The 17,932-nt window shown below is 36.3% G+C and overlaps 2 protein-coding genes across 13 annotated transcripts in view; one reads left to right on the top strand and one right to left on the bottom strand.

Moving 5' to 3' along the window:
- CD274 (CD274 molecule) overlaps positions 1–17,932 on the top strand; it is a 145,098-nt gene that overhangs the window by 70,838 nt on the left and 56,328 nt on the right. The window lies entirely within an intron of this gene.
- The window catches only part of PLGRKT (plasminogen receptor with a C-terminal lysine), a 76,425-nt gene that overhangs the window by 31,050 nt on the left and 27,443 nt on the right, over positions 1–17,932 (bottom strand). Inside the window, exon 2 of one of the 6 annotated variants that reach the window (XM_077909553.1) lies at positions 4,961–5,139. The exons of 4 other annotated variants lie outside the window; for them this stretch is intronic. The gene's annotated coding sequence lies outside the window, so the exon portion shown is untranslated. Of the gene's footprint in view, positions 1–3,977; positions 4,337–4,960; positions 5,140–17,932 lie in introns of those variants that run through there. One more of the 6 variants, XM_077909545.1, reaches the window with a different exon arrangement.

Here is a 17,932-nt window from a genome sequence, read left to right on the forward strand (position 1 = left end):
TTTGTCAATGGACATATGGGCTCTTTCATATTAGGGCTATTGTGGACATTGCTGCTATAAACATTGGAGTGCATGTGCTCCTTAGAATCACTATGTTTGTATCCTTTGGATAAATACCCAGTAGTGCAGTTGTTAGATCATAGAGTAGCTCTATTTTTAACTTTGTGAGGAACCTTCATACTGTTTTCCAGAGTGGCTGCAGCAGTTTGCATTCCCACCAGCAGTGTAGAAGGGTTCCCCTTTCTCCACATCTTAGCCAACATCTGTTGTTTCCGGAGTTGTTAATTTTAGCCATTCTGACTGGTGTGAGGTGGTATCTCATTGTGATTTTGACTTGTATTTCCCTAATGCCAAGTGATGTTGAGCATTTTTTCATATGTTTGTTGGCCATTTGTCTTCTTTGGACAAATGTGTATTCATGTCTTCTGCCCATTTCTATTTTAAAGGAATTTTAGATCTTTTCATAATACAAATGTTTTGGTTTCTGTTATTTCTTGGTATTGCTTTATAGAACAATTTGAAATTAGAATGTTCCTTATTTAAGGGACGCCTGAGTAGCTCAGTGGTTGAGCATTTGTCTTCGGCTCAGGTCATGATCTGAGGGTCCTGGGATCAGGTCCTGCATTGGACTCCCCATAGGGAGCCAGCTTTTCCCTCTGCCAGTGTTTCTGCCTCTCTCTCTGTGTTTCTCATGAATTAAAAAAAAAAAAAAAGAAAAAAAAAGGAATGTTCCTGATTATGACTTCAGACTAATGACCTTACAGGTTTATCTGATACTAGTTTAACAGTTATAGAATGACAGTCAATTTTAAACAGAACATAATAAAAGAGAACGGACAGCCGGGGTGGCTCAGCAGTTTAACACCGCCTTCAGCCCAGGGCCTGATCCTGAAGACCTGGGATTGAGTCCCATGTTGGGCTCCCTGCATGGAGCCTGCTTCTCCCTCTGCCTGTGTCTCTGCCTCTCTCTCTCTCTCTCTCTCTCTCTGTGTCTCATGAATAAATAAATACAATCTTTAAAAAAATAAAAGGGAGCTAGTTTATTAGAAATAATTGTACATAGGAGAAATCACATTCTGTCCATCTTCATAATACTGTTATATATGCTCTTCTGTATTTTAATTCTCAGTTTCTTTGTTGAAAAAATATTAAGCAGCAACAAAATTTCTGATCTCAGTAATTTTGTCAAGTAATTTGTCAATCTCTGAGTTTCAAAAGGGACAGTTTCATAAAGGTCCACAGACCACTTAATTCAAGTTTCCTCTTTTTTTTTTTAAAGATTTTATTTGTTTATTTATTCATGAGAGACACAGAGAGAGAGAGACAGAGACAAGAGACACAGGCAGAGGGAGAAGCAGGCTCCATGCAGGGAACCTGACGTGGGACTTGATCCCAGGTCTCCAGGGTCATGTCCTGGGCTGAAGGCAGGTGCTAAATCACTGAGCCACCCGGGCTGCCCTCAAGTTTCCTCTTGATAAAATGATTAAGTTTTACTTGGACACATAAACCATTTTCAGAGCAGAAAGAAGAAGGCAATGACATTGTCCTATATTCTATCTTGATTGCATTTTTTTAAATTGGAGCCTGTTCTATTTTGAGAAATAATCAGGCCAGTCTTGAAAAAATTCAGTTATATCTGTGTTTTTAGTTTCCAGTGGTCTTTTAACTTATGCATAATATATTCCCAAGTAACAGAAAAGTTTTGTTTTTATTTGCTTAATTGGGCAGTCCCAAAATATATTCTATGTATCCTTCCACAAGAGGTCTAATTTTTATGAGAAATGAAAATATTTCATATTTGTCTGTGCCTTTGTTAAATTAATAGAGACATTTTGATACCCTCTAAAACTAAAAGCAAAATCAGAATTTCAGGTAAACAGAAAATAAACTAAGGTTGTTAAAGCAATTGTAATGAAAGCTGTGACAAGTAGATTTATCCTTAATTTGCTCTACAGATATTTTAAATGCTCAAAATCCAGTAAGTAGTTTGGGGAGAATCCAGAAAGGGAAATGAGTAATGAATTCAAGCTTTAAAAAAAAGGCTACTAGTTTTTAATGAATGACTTATGAAAATAATTGAACATAAACTAAATTGTAGTCATATTTTTTTTTAATTTATTTATGATAGTCACACAGAGAGAGAGAGAGAGAGGCAGAGACATAGGCAGAGGGAGAAGCAGGCTCCATGCACCGGGAGCCCGACGTGGGACTCGATCCCGGGTCTCCAGGATCGCGCCCCGGGCCAAAGGCAGGCGCCAAACCGCTGCGCCACCCAGGGATCCCTGTAGTCATATTTTGAAGCTTAAAAGCTTTGCTTACAGCATCTTGTTACACATCTTCCCTAATGATTAAACACAATTAATCCATCCTTTCCCCCAGATGTTTGTAAACAAGTACGGTCACCCTAGGTAAAAAATAAAAATGCCAGTTTGGCAAAAACTCTTTATGTGAAGTTACGGATTCCAAAATGTATTAGCTCCCCCAACAAGACCAGAAGATGCTAACAAGATGAGCAGAATCTGAGAAAGGACAAAAGTTGACCTTCTCAACCATTATCTAAAATTCTTTAAAGACCATTCCTGGTGTCTGTTACATTATAAGCACTAATAACTGAAGTTGAAGACAATCCCACAACTTAAGTAAAAACAACAACAACAACAAAAACAAAACAATAAGGGTATTTTCTTTCATTCTGGTTTTCCTCATTTTAAAGAGTACCTATTTCTTAGTTTGATAATTAATATTCCACTATGTCAATCCTAACTGTGCATAAGACTAAAGCTTCTATTTTGTAATACTTAGGACTAAGAATCTTAGAACCATAATATGCTTCAAAAGATTGAATCAGAAAATGTTTAAGAAATTGTAGGATGCTTATTTCTCTCCGTCAGTGTGGCAGATATACTAAACTGATAGACTAAAAATAACAATGTGGCCCACTAGCTAAGTGTTAGGTACTGTGCTAGTTACATACACAGACCTTCCCATTAAACCCTCTGAGGTCCATCTAGGAGTTGAAAACAGAACAAGGCCAGCCCATGGCTTTTTTTTTTTTTTTAAGATTTTATTTATTTGAGAGAGAAAGTGTGTATGCACACACGTGAGCCCTAGTGGTAGGAGGGGCAGTGGGAGAGGGAGAAGCAGGCTCCCTGCTCTGATGCAAAGCTGTATCCCAGGACCCCAAGATCATGACCTGAGCTGAAGGCAGATGCTTACTTGTTTATATTTCTGTCTTAAAAATGATCCTTATATTACTTTCCTGCTGAAAAGCTTTCACTGGCCCTTTAATTCCTAGACATGACATAGCCTTTAAAACTCCTATTTTGGGGACACCTGGGCGGCTCAGTGGTTGAGCATCTGCCTTTGGCTCAGGGTGTGATCCCAGGGTCCTGGGATCGAGTCGCACATCGGGCTCCCTGTAGGGAGCCTGCTTCTCCCTCTGCCTATGTCTCTGCCTCTCTTTCTCTGTGTCTCATGAATAAATAAGTAAAATATTTAAATAAAACAAAACAAAACAAAACCTTCCTATTCTGGTTTACCTCTTGGGCTTCATGTACTGTGCTCCTCTCCCAGACTCCAGCCCCTAGCCCTCACCTATGCCGGGCAGGTTCACCTTTCCATACATTTTTTCTTATGGAAAGGGAAGGACTTTGAGGTTGCATGGACTAGGTTCAGATGCTAGTTACATCACTCTTGCTAGGTGATTGTAGTTAAGACCCCTAAATGTCTTGACTCCCAATTTCTCCAACTCTAGGAGCAATACAGCTACCTCACAGGTTGCTCTCCTAAGTTATGTGGCACACTGCACGGCACTGGTGCATCACAGCCACTGGTGTGCATTAGCCTGTCTGTCTTGCTTTTTCCTCTTACCTCCTTATGTAGTAGTTACATAGACTTAGAGCCATATTCTTTCACTTTCTTTACTCTCTCTTTCATGGAGAGTTTACCTGTTTTCCTTTAAATAAAGTTTCTCTTACCTGAAGGCCCTGACATCTCTTTCTGGAGCTCCATCTGCTCTCTGAGCATTGTTGCCAGCTGCAGCCGTCTGCCTAGCATTTCTGGCACTACCCTGAATTCAACACTCCCTCCACTTCAGTGGTAGTTTCCTCCAGACCAGCTCCTCTGCCGCTCCTTGTATTCCTCAGAGGCTCCGTGATTCTCCCAGGGAATGAAAACTTTGGTTTCATTTTCAGCTTACCCCTCTTTTTAATCCTGCCAACTATTTAGTTAGTCCAGAAAGTCCATGAACTTTTCTTTCGAAATCTCCCCCTTTCTCCATTCTTGTTGCTTCCCCTGAAATCCAAATCCTCAGTCTGGCTACTGCAGCAGCCTATGGCAGGCTTATATGTACAGCCTGCGGGGTCAGCCTATTGACAAAAGCACTGTGTCAAGAGGTTAACACTGTGCACTCTGGGGCAGACTGCTTGCGTGTGGAGCCTAGCTCCATCACTGCCAGTGTTCAGTGTTGGCATCTTCCTGAGCTTCAGTCTTCTCATCTTAAAATTGAGCAAATGACAGTGTCTACCTGTTAAAGAGTTGTTATAAGGATTAAATGAGCAAATATTTGCAGAGGTCTAGAGCAGAGCTTTACTAAGGGTTCAATAAAAATTAGTTGCTATTATTTGCGTAGAACATAGATACACAGTTTTAAGGTTGATTATTTAAAAATATCAATTCTGTCCCAGTTTCTCCCCTGCTCAAAAACTTCTAATGCTTCTCTTTTTGCCACATCACATATAAATGCTCTGCTCAGCTTTCCACATCCTCCAGACCAGGTCTGTGCCCCGAGACAACCTCATTTTCTGCTGCAGCCCTTCCCAGCTCTGGTCAGCCTGGCCTCCTACAATTTTCTAGATGGAACTCCAGCCCTCTCTTCCCAGCCCTGTGACCTCAGACAAGTCAGGGCATATCTAAGCTTCAGTTTTCTCATCTGTAAAATGGGCATAGTAACAGTACCTACCTCATGGGTTTATTTTCTTAGGAGACTACAAAGAAATTATGTATACAGAGCATCTTCTTTTTCTTTTTCTTTTTCTTTTTTTAACATGACTGTAGTAGTTGGAGGAAAGGATGTTTGGGAAGAGCAGAAGCAGCTTTACATAGTATCAACCAGAAATACATCTCTGTAAATTATAATGCCTACGGAAGTAAAAATGTGTTTCAGGAGAAAAAGACCAAATCTCTACAAAAATGAACATGTTATTCCTAAAAGCTAATGGCTGTTGAGTCATTTACTTCCTGTAATATTCTGTTTGGCAGATGTTACTAACATCCCCATTTTTCCAGAAGAAGAAACTGATGGTAAGAATGATGAGTTAATATAACAGTATGTGTAGCTCTGTGTGTATGGAGTTTTCTTTTACTTCTTAGATGAAGAAACTGTAGTTCCAACAGTTTGAAAGGCACACGCAAATTTGTAGAATGAGTGCTTGGCTGGGCTAGAGCTCCTTCTCTGGACTGTTAATCCAATGTTCTCAATAAAACCCAACTTCCCTAATATTTATTTTCAGATCTAAGTCATGCTGTTTTTACATAACCAGTTTAATTCATAAGATGTTTACTTTATTGCAAATGTAACTTACCCAACAATAACCCATAACCTCTTTATAGAATGAACTTTAAATGTTGTAATAGCTGGTTACAAATGGAGTTGCAATCTTCCAAAGATTAGCCTAGCATCTTAATTTTTGTCAGTTGGTGAGACAGGCCAAAAAAAAAAAAAAAAAAAGGTAAAAAGAAATAGAGAAATGCTGCATTTCCAGCAATATCAGGGAATCAGCTATTCATACTTAAAAGCATAGTCCAGAGGACTAAAATATATTCCTTTAAGCAGGAAAATTTGCAAGAGATTTCTAACCATTTTAATAGATAATTATCTAAAAGCTATATACTGCTTTTACTCTGGTATACAGTATAATATGCTGTTGCCTTCGTAATAGGATATAGCACACCAAAGCTGCTTGATGGCTTATTTAGTTATAAGTTTATGTTAGTGGTTATATACACCTTTCCAGGAAGGACTGTGGTTTGAACATCAAGAGATTTCTTATAAATATAGAGTCATCATCAGTTCTGTGCTGTAATGCCGCGTTGCTGCCAGAGTTCACTGAGGGGCCATAGGCCTCTGTGTCTGTCTCCTCCTATATCAAATAGTTATTCCTCACTTTTAGTAGTAAATACTCTTCTAAGCACCAGTCCTTCCTGGGGATGCCCTTTCTACTTTTTGTCTCCCTCTCCTTTTCTCTCAGTGATCTGTTGCTTTTGTTGTAGGGGCAGTAAGGGAGCAAAGCTTGTCAGAACTGTGTATAAAATAAAAATACATATATTCCTAATACATCCTAATGAGGACCTGAAAATCAGGGACCTCCTGTGGGTATGTTGTATGCATTTTAGAACATAGCCTTGTTATAATTATTTGGTTCTTTTGTCTTTAAGTATTTCTTCTTGCTTCCTCATCATGTTCCAGATAAGAGGTTGTTGGATGACTTTGGTCTAAGGAGATGCTGTTACAGTCAAGATAAAATAGAGAGTAATATTGTTTACACCTTCTATAATAATTGCCAGAAAACTTGTGAAGTACTTATTTTCAGGAATTGAGCCAAAGCAAAAGAGAAGTAAAATGGAATAAAACAAAAAGACAAACCTAACCACCCTGAATACAACTATGACCATGTAGAATGTTCTTTTATTAGTTTTCCTTCTATCTTCTCAATGAGTTGTGCTTCAGTCCTACATTTTGATATCTTCAGGGAATCCCAGACCTGAAGGTTTTATCTAATAAAAAGTACTTTTGTATGTGTGGTTTTACTATATTCAGAAATGCTCTAAATCTAAAATCATTCTTACAGAGTTCTTCAGAAGATGGAGGAATCCAGAGCAAGAAGCAAACAGGGGTAATTAAAGGCTATGTTGAGCAAAGCCTTTCCCACCAGCTTTGCAGAAATTTTTTAAACATTTTTTTGACAAGCTAATTCTGAAATTTCCTTGGAGGAAGAAATATACAGCAAAATGGATGAACTTCAAAAATATCATGCTTACTGAAAGAAGCCAGACACAAAAGATCATGCATTGTATAATTAAACTTATGTGAAAGGTCCCCAAAAGGCAAATCTGTAGAAACAAAGTAGGTTAGTCGTTTTCTGGGTGTGGTGTTGGGATCAAGACTTACTTGAGTGAGCACAAGGGAATTTTTGGAGGTGATGGAAATGTTCTAAAACTGGATTATGTTGATGGTTGCAGAACACTATAAATGTATTAGAAATCATTGAATTGCATCCTTACCGTGGGTGGGTCTTATACTATATAAATTATACCTCAAAAATTGTGTCTAAAAAAATAGAAATGGGACACGGTACCCTTTCAGCATCAGTCATGATAGGTAAGTCAGAAAGTGTTTATTTTCAATCATCATAAAAAAAACAAGGAAAATATGTGGTGAGATAGTTCCCTGACTATGAAATTATTCCTGCGTCTTTAAAAGGGTCTTTTGTATTCCATTCAAAAACATCTGAACCACTTGGTAAAGAGTAATTCTATTCAGATGCAAAAACTTTATAATTTTATAATAAAACATTCTATTTTACATTTATTAAAGAGGGAAGGAAAGACCGTTTTAGCATTATATATGTTCCTTTTCATAAATCATTACTTTTAAGCTTCATATTCTATACATTTTCTGTTCTTGTACTAAAACACATCAAATTATCCGTGCAGTCGCATGAGGTGGGGAGAATATTGTTTTTTTCTCTGTTAATGTTTCTATATTGTCTTAAAGTTTTCTTATCACTAATACTAGTATCACTCTCCCTGGGTAAGAGGTGCAGTCTACACCTCAGCAAATTTTTGGTTAAGATGGTGAATTGAAGTGATCTGCTTTCCTTAAAACATTGCTCTAATATCAGCCCATCACCATTTTTGCAACGAATTTGCAATCAGCTTGTATGGTTGTTAATCTGGAGATTCTTTTATTTAGAAGAAAATATATTTGTATAGTAGGTAAAATCAATCAGAATCCAACTAATAATAGAAAGTTAATCTAGTGATATAATAATTACTAATAGGAAGAGTTCATAGGGCAAGTCATATCTAATTGTAATGAATTTTAGGCAACCCTTTAAATTAGAAGTTTTTTATTTAAATCTGATTTCAATATAAAGACAAAAGTAGGTTGTGGAAAGAATTCATTAGTTATCCATTTCTGGGAAATAATATTTCCAGTACTCGTGTTCATATGTGATTTTAAAAATAAAATACCATCTCATTATTATAATAAAATAACCATTAATTCCTGAAAGGGAAAAAAATGTTATTTTTACATTCTGTCCTTTTCTGATGTGTATGGGTCTAAGAGTTCTACAGAAAGGTGAGTCTGACCCAGTCATAACCAATAAATCTTAGATTTGCTGCTGTTTAATCCCTGCAGTGACACTCATTCCTCCTGCAAAATAATGCTAAATAAAAAAACCCAAACTGAATAACCATAGATAGGGAGAGGTCAGATTGGGAAACATAAGCATAAATGAAGAGTTTTATGTCAAAATTTTTTTTCTATAATCCTCCTGAATGTTTTTTAGCTTAATGAGAAAGAGACATATTTTTTGTTATGGCTGTTTATTCACACTGACTTCTTTTTTTAAAAAAAAACTAAAGCCTAATTTTATAGTATAAATAAAGCAAGCTAAGATATGAAATATTAAAACAATAGTGGCCTAGTATTGGCCCACAGTGGGAGGGGGAAAAAAGGCCACAGAAAACACAGTGTGGTGGAAAGGGAAAGGCATGAGCTTTCATGAAAGGTATTAGCATCATTAAATCTCAGTCTAAAAGAAGACAGCACTCCCTGTGTCAAATCAAATAGAAAACGAATTCCAGGTGGATCAAAGCCTTAAATGTACCAAATGAATTGATAACTATTTTATAAGTAAAATTTGAAGACTGCTTGTGTAAACTTAGAGAAGCAAAGACCTTTTTGAGGAAGACAGGAAACACAAAGGAAGAGATTAATAAATTTTATACATTAAAAATGAAAAATTCACTACTTCATACCCATTAGGATGACTATCATTTAAAAAAACAAACAGAAAATAACAAATGTTGGCAAGGGGTAAGGATGTGAAGAAACTAGAATTGCTGATGAGAATATAAAATGGTGCAGCTTCTATGGAAAATGGTATGAGGATTTCTCAAAAAAGAAATTAAACATAAAATTACCATATCATCCAGCAATTCCACTTCTGGTTACATTCCCACAAGCAATGAAAGCAGCAACCGGGATAGATATTTGTACACCTCTATTCACAGCAGCATTACTTACAATAGCCATTTGGAGGGAGAAACCCAAATGTCTATTGACAACGAAATGAATAAACAAAACGTGGCATTTATATACAATGGAATATTCAGCTTTAAAAAGGAAGGAAATTGTAACACATGCTACAACTTAGATGAAACATGAGGACATTGTGCTACATGAAATTAGTCAATCACAAAACTGCAAATATTATAAAATTTCACTTCTATGAGGTACCTATAATAATCAAATTCATGGAGAAAGTAGAATGGTAGTTGTGGGGAGCTGGGAGAAGAGGAGGGTGGAGAGTTAGTGTTAATGGTAGAGAGTTTTAGTTGAGGTGGTGGTGATGATTGCACAAAGGAGAGGCATGATGGAGTCAAGAGTATGGGCTCTGTGATCAGACTACCTGCATTTGAGTCCTGATGCTGTCACTTATTAACATTGTGCCCTTGGGCAAGTCGCTTAATCTCTCTGTGTACCTCAGTTTCTTCATCTGTAAAATATGGAAAATAGGGCATCCCTGGGTGGCTCAGCGGTTTGGCGCCTTCCTTTGGCCAAGGGCATGATCCTGGAGTCCCGGGATCGAGTCCCACGTTAGGCTCCCTGCATGGAGCCTGCTTCTCCCTCTGCCTGTGTTTCTGCCTCTCTCTCTCTCTCTCTCTCTCTGTATCTATCATGAATAAATAAATAAATAAGTAAATCTTTATAAAAAATAATAAAGTATGGAAAATATAGTATCTATCTCATAAGGTTGTCTTGAGGACTTTATTGTTAGTGAGAATAGCAAATACAAAGAATTCAACCCTATGGTTGAAGTTGGAAATGTCTATTAAAATTTAAAGTGCACCAACCGTTTGGGGCATCTGTGTGGCTCAGTCAGTTGAGTGTCCAACTCTTGATTTTGGTTCAGTCATGATCTCAGGGTCTTGAGATTGAGCTCACCCACATCAGGCTCCCCACTCAGTGGAGAGTTTGCTTGTCTCCCTCTTCCTCTGCCCCTCACCCTGCTCATGCTCACTCTCTCTCTAAAATAAATAAATGCACCTACCCTTTGATCTAGCAATTCCACTTTGGGAAGTATCATTACTTAATAAAAACTAGTTATTTTTTCTGTTCTTTTCATCATTAGCATCAGCATCAACATCATTATCCTTATGCAGATATATATTCTGATGTGGAAAAACCTATAAGGTATATTGTCAAATGGAAGAAAGCAAGGCATAGAAGAGTGTATAGTATGCTACCACTGCACATCTCACACACACACACACACACACACACATTATGTATACATCTTCATATTCATATACACCTGACTCAGTATGGACTGTCTTTGAAAACTTTTTGAGAAACTAGTAATGGTGATTGCATCTGAGGAGCTAAACTAGATGGCTGGGGACAGGGATGGGAGGAAGTTTTCACTATATACTCTTTTGTTCTTACAGAATTTTGTATCATGTGCACATGTTAACTATTCAAACATAATTTTTATAATGAAAGAAAACAAATCCCCCAAACCACATTTCAGCCTGAACTTCAACTTGAACTGTCTGTAAAGCTAGGTATTTGTTTTCATACCCAACAAGAGGGCAGTAGATAAGTGGGTAATGGAATATTCTATAGCCTTAACAGTGACTCTCTATCTCTGTTGTGAAGGCTATCCACAACACTGGAAAATTTATAGACACAGTGTCAAATTTAAGCATAGTACAGAATTTTATATAGAGTATGATAGCAAAAAAAAAAAAGAGTATGATAGCAGTTACATAAACTTAAAATGTAGCATAGAAAGACGGGAGAATATTAGGATGATTTTTGTCAGAGCTGTAGCACTATGGTAATATTTTCTTCCTTCTATACATAGGTATTTTACAATTGTTTTGTTTATGCAATATTTTTTTGTTGATTTATAATTGACATACAATATTATATTATTTCAGGTATACAGTATAGTGATTCCATGCTCTTATACATCATAAAATGATCATCTCAATAGCTCTAGTTACCATCTCTCACTGCACAAAGTTGTTGCAATTTAATTGGCTATATAGCCTATGCTGTACATTAAATATCTATGACTTATCTATTGAATAACTGGAAGTTTTGTCTCTTAATCCCCTTTACCTGTTTCACTCATGGCAACAGCCCTTTTTCCTTCAGCAGCCTTCAGTTTGTTCTCTGTTTCTATGAGTCTGTTTCTATCTTGTTTTGTTTTTTTAGATTCCACATATAAGTGAAATCATACAGTATTTGTTTTTGTCTTTCTCTGACTTACTTCACTTAGCATAATACTCTCTAGGTCCATCCATATTGTTGCAAATGGCAAGATCTCTTCCTTTTTATCGCTAAGTAATATTCTATCATATGTACCACCTCTTCTTTATCCATTCATCTATCAGTGGACACTTAAGTTGCTTTAATATATTGGCTATTGTAAATAATGCCACAGTGAACAGAGATGCATATATCTTTTTTTTTAGTTTAAATTCAATTAGCCAACATATAGTAAGTACATCATTAGTTTCAGTTGCAATTTTCAATAATTCATCAGTTGCGCATAACATCCAGTGCTAATCATATCACGTACCCTCCTCAATGTCCATCATACAGTATCTTTTTGAACTACAGTTTTCATTTTGTTTGGATAAATTTCCAGAGGTGAAACTGTTGAATCATGTGGTATTTCTATTTTTAATTTTTTGAGGAAACTCCATGCTGTTTTTTTTCCATAATGGCTCTACCAATTTACATTCCCAGCAATAGTGCACAAAGGTTCTGTTTTCTCCACATTCTTACCAACACTTATTTCTTGTCTTTTTGATAGTAGGTGTGAGATGATACCTCATTGTTATTTTGGTATGCATTTCCCTGATTACTAGTGATGTTGAGTATCTTTTCATGTGTCTGCCATTTGTATGTCTTCTTTGGAAAAATATCTAATCAGGTCCTACACCCATTTTTAATCGAATTATTTGTTCTTTTGTATTGAGTTGTATACGTTCTTTATATATTTTTTGATAACTCTTTTTTGGATATATCATTTGCAAATATCTTGTCCCATTAAGTAGGTTTCCTTTTCATTTAATTGATGGCTTCCATCACTGTGCAAAAGCTTTTTTTGTTTGCTGTAGTCCCATTTGTTTAGTTTTGCTATTGTTGCCCTTGCCTGTGGAGACATATCTAAAAAAATATTGCTAAGACTGATGTCATAGAGCTTACTGCCTATGTTTTCTTTTAGGTTTCAGGTTTTACATTTAAGTCTTTAATTCATTTAAAATTTTATTTTTGTGTTTGATGTAAGAAGGTGGTTCAGATTCATTCTTTCACATGTATCTGTCCAGTTTTCTCAATACCATTTATTGAAGAGACTTTTTTCACTGTTGTATGTTTTTGCCTCTTCTGTCATAGATTAATTGATCATGTAAGTATGGATTCATTTCTGGTCTCTCTATTCTGTTCCATTAACTTTTGTGCTAGTTTCAATCATACTGTTTTGATTACTATAACTTTGTAGTATAGTTTGAAGTCAAGGAACATGGTACCTCCAGTTTTGTTCTTCTCTCAAGATTATTTTGGCTATGGCTATGTGATTCCATATAAATTTTATTACTGTTTTTTCTGATTCTGTGAAAAATGCCACTGGTATTATAATAGGGATTGCATTGAATCTGTAGGCTGCTTTGGGTAACTTGGACATTTTTAACAATATTAATTCTTTCAATCCATTAGCACAGTATATCTTTCCATTTGTTTGTGCTATCTTCAATTTCTTAAATCAGTGTCTTCAGCATGTAGTCTTTTATTTCCTTGGTTAAATTTAATCCTAAGTATTTTATTCTTTTTGATGCAATTATAAATGGGATTGCTTTCTTAATTGCTCTTTCTGCTACTTCATTATTAGTATACAGAAATGCAACATATTCTGTATATTAACTTTGTACCCTACAACTTTACTGTATTTATTTATTCTAATAGTTTTAGGATAAAGTCTTAGGGGTTTTTTTAAGGTTTTAAAAATACATATATAGTATTATGTCATCTGCAAATAGTGACAATTTTACTTTTTCCTTCCCAACTTGGATGTGTTATTGTTTTTTCTTGCCTAATTGTTATGGCTAGGACTTCTTATACTATGTTGAATAAAAATGGCAAGAGTGCTTATCTTTGTCTTCCTCCTGATGTCAGAGGTAATGCTCATAGCTTTTCACTATTAGGTGACATTACGTGGGTTGGTCATATATGGCCTTTATTATGTTGAGGTAAATTCCATCTATACCCATTTTGTTGAGAGTTTTTATCATAAATAGATGTTGAATTTTATTAATTTATTTTGTTTATTTTGTAATGAAAGGATTATGTTAAAATGGAAAAATATAAATAGGGATTACTGGGTAGTGAGATTATGTACTATTTTTCTTTATGATTATGTATACAAAAATAAATTAGTAAGATTTTTAATTTTTAATTTAAAAAAATTTTTTAAATATTTTATTTATTTGTTCATGAGAGACACAGGGAGAGAGGCAGAGACACAGGCAGAGGGAGAAGCAGGCTCCATGCAGGGAGCCCAACGTGGGACTCGATCCTGAGTCTCCAGGATCAGGCTCTGGGTTGAAGGGGGTGCTAAACCACTGAGCCACCCGGGCTGCCCATAAGATTTTTTAAAAAGAATATATCCATAATGGTATCTGGAAAACAAGGAAGGATGCCATCCACAAGTGAGAAATTTTGCAGAATTTCTGAAAGAGAAGAGAGCAGATGAGATCAGAATGATGGTAAAACCAGAGTAGAAGAGAAACTATAATCTAAAACAGACCCGGGGAGAGGACACTTCTACCTATAAGAATGTTGGAGAAGCTTCAAGCTGGGGAATTAATTAAATAACTACCTGTAAATCTAACTATAATTGTTACCCCTACCCTCCAAGACAGAGAGAGAGGTAGCAGTGTTTGCCTCTAGTCCAATTTTCTCCAAAGTGGAAAATATCTTGGAGGAAGCTCCTTTTCTTGGGGATGTGATCCAAGATAGAAGAGGTGTTATTGAGGCAATTCTGGATTTCAGTAACAGACAGACAAGGAAGACATCTTTTAAAAAGTAGGTTCATTCAGTCTTGAATATGACATCATGCTCCATCCCAAAGTGAATTTTTGTTTGACAGTTGTGGGGTTTTTAAGTCTGCTCCTTGCTCAGCCACCCTAAAGAGCAGCTCTTGTGTTGGCACATGTTACCCATTCTACAAAGCCCACAGACTTCAGAGGAAATTTATACCAGCTACTGACATTAATCAACTTACTCTTACCTCTAAGTATGCTGGAGAAACTTCTTAGGAACAAGAAACTAAGGGCTACTAGACAGGTGAGGGCAATCAAGAACATAGAAAGATTAAGGTACATAAAGAGAATACCTGGAATGTGAAATTGAGATAATATGGGACAGAAGAAAACTGAAGTCTGTGTGATTAGAAACTTCTTTCTCAGTTCCTGGATATGTCTACAAGGGACATTGCCTGCATAGTGTCTCTAGCTGGCTTTTAAGTGCCCCTGGGATAGACCACAGAGAGGTTGAGGGCATTGCACATGATATCAGTCAGTCTTACAATTATAATGTTGAACAAAAGAAGCCAGAAACAAAACAGTACCAACCATAGGATTCCAGTGATGTAAAGATCAAAATCAAATACAAAACTAATCTGTGCTGTTGGATGTCAGGATCATGACTATCCTTAAAGGGGAGGGTGTGAGTGACTGCAAGGGGTTATAGCAAGGCTTAAGAGATATATGTTCAGGCTGTGAAAATTAAGTTAGCTGTACACTTTAACAGTGATGAAAGCTATATACAGCTGATCAAAGAGCTGTAACAGTTCATAACCCTATATACATGAGAAATCTAGCATTAGAATGTATAAAGCCAAACTCTTGGGGAAAACAAAAGTTTGCAAATTATAAATAATGATGGTAGGATTTAACCAACTCTCAGAAATTGATAGCTCTGATAGAAAAAATGTAGAAATACTGAGGATTTGAACAATTAAATTAACAAGTTAATTATATGTATATAACCCAGTAAATATAGAAAAATATTCTTTGTAAATATTCAAGGAACATTGTGTTTACCACAGTAAAATACCACAATAAATTCTCAAGGCAGAAATATCATAGACCATTTTTTTAAATCATAGTGCAGTAAAAGTAGGAAATAAAACAAGTGGATAATGATTGTCTATAAGAATTTAAGAAAATAAATTGAAAAATGACTAAAATTTTTTTAAAAACTACTAAAATCAATAAGATAATTTAGCAAGATGGCTGAATATAAGATCATATAAGATCAAGATGCAAAAATTAAAAATTTTCTATATGCCAGAAACCATTAAAAACTATTCATGGGATGCCTGGGTGGCTCAGCGGTTGAGCATCTGCCTTCAGCTCAGGTCAGGATACTGGAGTCCCAGGATGGAGTCCCACATCGGGCTCCCCACAGGGAGCCTGCTTCTCCCTCTGCCTATGTCTCTGCCTCTGTGTGTGTATCTCTCATGAATAAATAAATAAAATCTTTTTTAAAAATCTATTCATAATATTACAAATACTATATAATACCCAGGAATAAATTCCAACCAGAATCCTATCAAGAATTACCTTAGTGAATTTCACAGGCTTCTTGTAAAATTTACTTAGAGGAAAAATAAGCCAGAAAAGTCAATTTTGAAAATTATCTTACCTGACAGACATCCAGAGTTACTATAGTGGTGTGCTATACATTATGGTAGCAACTGGCAATATGTTCATATTTAACTTGAAATTAATTAAAATTAAATAAAATTAAAAATTCAGTTTATCAGATGCACTGATCACATTTCAAGTGCTCAATAACCATATGTAGAATTATATATCTCTGTGATATATATATGTATATGTATATATCTCATATCATATAAATACTTTCAGCCTACCACACTTATATAGAGCATGGAGATATCTGTATCTCTGTATCTCTGTCTCTTTATATGTTTATATCTGTCTTATTCAGAAGAAACTGCTGACCAGGTCCTGCCCACACAACCTCTCAGTTAGGAGCATGTCTGGGATGTCTAAGGAAAAGCAAAGTGACTGGTGAGGCCAGAGCATAGTGAACAAGGGAGAGTAGTAGAAGACAAGGTCAGAGCAGTGGTGGTACCTTCACCGATTACTAAGGGCAGTGCTTCTCAAACTTTAATATGCATGTGAATCACCTGAGAGATTTGTTAAGATTCCATAGGACTAGAAAGACACATAATTAATCCTTCCTTCCTTCCTTCTTTCCTTTCCCCTTTCCCCTTTCCCCTTTCTCCTTTCCCCTTTCCCTTCCTTTCCCCTTTCCCCTTTCCTTTCGAAAAGCATGGGAGACAGGCAGGGACAAATGGAGAGAGAGAGAGAATATCAAGCCAACTCCATGCTGGGTGCAGAACCCAGTGTTCAATCTCACAATCCTGAGACCATGACCTAAACCAAAATCAAGAGCCAGACGCTTAACTGACTAAGCCACCCAGGCACCTCTATCATTCTGTATTTCTAATGCATTCCAATGTCAGTGCTTTTAAAGAATGGACCACAGTTGAGTACAAGAGTATAGAGTTTTAAAGTCCCTTGCTGGAACTTTAGCTTTTACTTTGAGGCAGATGGGAAGCTGCTGGAGAATTATGAGTGGGAATTATGTGATTTGACATTTTAACAGGATCAGTCTGACTTAATAATATCATGTACACAAGAGAGATGAGCATGTGTGTTTACTACTCATAGCAGCAATTATCGTAATAGACCCAAACTGGAACCAATCCAAATATCCATCAACAGTAGAATGGATAAATAAATCATGGTTTTATATAATGGAATACTACAAAGCTTGGAAAAAATGAATTATTGCTACAGGCAATAATGTGAATAAACAATGTGGACATAATATTGAATTAAAAAAAGACACAAAAGAATATACACTATACATACTGTATGATCCCATACATATGAAGTATGTGGCAAAACTGATTATTGAGGGTAGAAGTCTGGATAATGGTTGCCTTTAGCAGTGGGGGAAAGAGGAAGAAGCCTCCTGGGGCTGGAAATGTTTTATATATTGATCTGGGTGGTAATTACACAAGTATAAACATATGTAGAAATTTATTGACCTGTACACCTAAGATTTGTGCACTTTGCTATGTCTTTGATATACTTTAACATAAGAAAAGAAGAAGTTGTAGGGGAGCATTTGGGAGGTTGTAGCACCAATCCAGGCAAAAGATGGGGGTTTGGAACAGAGTGATAGCAATGGAGGTGGTGAGAGGTTGGATTCTAGGTATGTTTGGAATTTAGAGCTGAAAGTGATTTTCTGATGGACTGGGTAATGAGGTATGAGAGAAAAGGAAGAGTAAGAGGTAATCTCTGCATTACAGCTTGAGCATAGCATGGTGATGCCACTTATGGGGATGGGGAAGCTTCCAGCATGAGCAGATTTGATGGATATGAATGGGATACAGTGGGGTGAGAATGAGGAATTGTGGTTTGGACATGTTAGCTTGAGGTGTTATATATATATGTATATATATATATGTGTGTGTGTATATATATATATGTGTGTGTATATATATGTGTGTATATATATGTGTATATA

This window comes from Canis aureus, chromosome 1 (assembly GCF_053574225.1).
Source record: "Canis aureus isolate CA01 chromosome 1, VMU_Caureus_v.1.0, whole genome shotgun sequence".
Taxonomy (NCBI): domain Eukaryota; kingdom Metazoa; phylum Chordata; class Mammalia; order Carnivora; family Canidae; genus Canis; species Canis aureus.